Source organism: Cyprinodon variegatus, unplaced genomic scaffold (assembly GCF_000732505.1).
Source record: "Cyprinodon variegatus isolate N-32 unplaced genomic scaffold, C_variegatus-1.0 Scaffold261, whole genome shotgun sequence".
In the NCBI taxonomy this organism is placed as follows: domain Eukaryota; kingdom Metazoa; phylum Chordata; class Actinopteri; order Cyprinodontiformes; family Cyprinodontidae; genus Cyprinodon; species Cyprinodon variegatus.
This window is the reverse complement of record NW_015150714.1, coordinates 268685-271085: the sequence shown is the minus strand read 5'-3', so window position 1 is coordinate 271085 and position 2401 is coordinate 268685. Positions and strand designations below refer to the sequence as shown.

The following is a 2401-nucleotide window of genomic DNA, read 5'->3' as shown; positions in this document are numbered from 1 at the left end:
TCATTCTATGAATTTGTTTCCCTAGATTCATTTGTTTTTCAATTGTTTGTTTTTACTTGTTCAAATTCTTCCCACATGTTTTTCAACCAGAAGAGAGCTCTGAGTGCATCCACCAAATGAGAAATTGAAGCTGTCTGATGTTTTTTAGTATGCCACACATTTTATATGTGTTCCACAGTATCTGAATGCAGCATACAGTATCTAGAGAATGACATAGAGAGAGGGGGAGAGAGGCAACAGCGCAGATGAGCCCCAATGACCAACAGCCGGCTCCTCTTTCAAACAGCACCACATTCTCTTTCCCTAACACACACGCAACAGCAGCACACTTACACCCACATGCAACCCAAGAACCTGAGCAGCATCAGCCTAAGCTGCCCACCACTGCTGGTGGCAGCCCCCACCGCTTCCCTGCACCGTGAAGACATAAGACGAGTTCCTGCTGCATTCAGAGGCGACAAAGGAGATCCATAGACTCCTGTAGACAATTAATCAGCAGAGCACGGAAGAGCAGAAAGCGGGGGAAGGCGAGTAAATATGCTCCAGTCCAGCTGCTGCTCCTAGTGCTGCTGGAGAAAGAAGAGGAGGAGGAGGAGGAGGAGGAGGAAGGGGAGGAGGATGCTCTGTGCTTGGAGAGACTGGAGCAGCAGCGTTATCCTGTACAAGCAGCCCGGACGGCCACAAGTGATCAGAGCATCTTCAGCCCTGTAGATGTACGAGCTCCATAGTGCAGCTTCCAGTCCTGGGTGAGTCAACTTCCCATCTTTTTTAACACACCACACTCATTTGTGTACTCCATGAGCCGTCTGTAACTGTCTGCATTAAGCTTCACAAAAAGAAATTGTACACACGTGGTGCATCCTGTTTGTTTCTCAGCCTTGCTGCCAATGAGCAGGAGATACAACCTGTGATTGTTGTTACTATATTTTATCTTCTGATGGTGCAGCACGTATCCCCCCAACCCCGATAACGATTTGCTCCTTTACTTAGATGGACATCAGCTCTCATTATCTCATACGGGTTTTGCTTTTCTATTGTCAGCACTGAGCCAGTGTGTTTGTGCATCGATGCACAACTCATCTCCATCGGTATGTGTGTGCCAGCGCCTGTCCTTTGGTGATCAGGTTTCAATTAGGATTAAATGATGAAAACGGGGCAGGAAAAGTAAGGCAGCCCATAATCGATCCTGCAGTCGTATCAGTGTGACCAGATGACACATCTAATCCTCTATGCCTGCTTAGCTTTTTTGCACCTCTGCTTCATATTCTTTTATTGCTGTGTCCTCACAACTAAAAATCATATGATTTTTCTATTGAGTGCAGCTGTGCTTTTATCATAGGGGGTTAGGATTTCATCTCTCTCTTCTATAAAAAAAAGTTTCAGAGAGGTGACATGAGTGGATAAAGTGACTATAACCTGTGGGTCTAGCAAATAATTTTTCCCTGTTTCTTCTATTATTTCCCATTTTCTACTGTTTTGATTTATTAATAAAAATTGACCCAGCATTTAAGCGCTACATTGTCACTGCATGGCTTCACAAATAAATGGCAAACGTTCAATAAACATTGACATTAAAATCTTACATACATTATTTTTACAGAAACTGACAAAACTTTCATAGCTTACCCTGCAAAGAAGTTCATACGTCTCTGTGAATGCATGAATAAATTCTTCTTCTCACTCCAGGGGATATGTATTGCGTTTTTTGCAGGTAGCGGATTGGATTGCAAATGCTCATCACTAGCTCATTTAGTCATGTTTGAAAAAACTATGGGCGACATGAAATTACATTAGAAAAGGTTTTATTTTCTGTTTCTTTCTGCTTAAAAATATAGAAAAACATAACATGCTGGAATACTCACACTCCTTAACATATACAAAGTACATTCCACTTTCAATTCCCATGCCTGTCCTCTATATTTAAGGTAAGTCTTTTGAGCACATTGTAAAATTATAGTTCTCTAATCTACTGATAATATATTAATCCAAAATTTCACTGAATCTCTTCTGGAAAACCACATTTCTATTAGCCATATATACTGCAGTGACCCCATTCCTATTCAGTGTTTTGACACTAATATTTTTCCCCCTTTCAGCTTTTTGTATTTTTTTCTTCTATATCCAGTTTCTAAGGACAGAGATATTGTTGTAGCAGATATTGAAAAAAAATCTGTTATTGCATAGGATTTACAAAAAAAAACAACACATATTTGATAGTAATTTCCATAAGATTGTACAATGAAGATGTCAGACTATTACCATAGAAGTGCTGTGCCAGACAAGTCAGACACATATTTCAATCCAAAAAAGGATTGGCCAAATTTTTTCACTGTGCTGTTTCCATATGGGTGGATATATTACACAAGCATGATGCCCTAATCTTTCCCTCCCTCTTAGTTGC

General features: G+C 40.6%; 1 protein-coding gene across 1 annotated transcript in view; it reads left to right on the top strand.

Annotated features, from left to right (window-relative positions):
* The first annotated feature begins 596 nt into the window (after window positions 1–596).
* Window positions 597–2401, top strand: part of lingo3 (leucine rich repeat and Ig domain containing 3) — a 52319-nt gene continuing 50514 nt past the window's right edge. Inside the window, exon 1 of the mRNA XM_015382627.1 lies at window positions 597–746. The gene's annotated coding sequence lies outside the window, so the exon portion shown is untranslated. The remainder of the gene's footprint in view (window positions 747–2401) is intronic.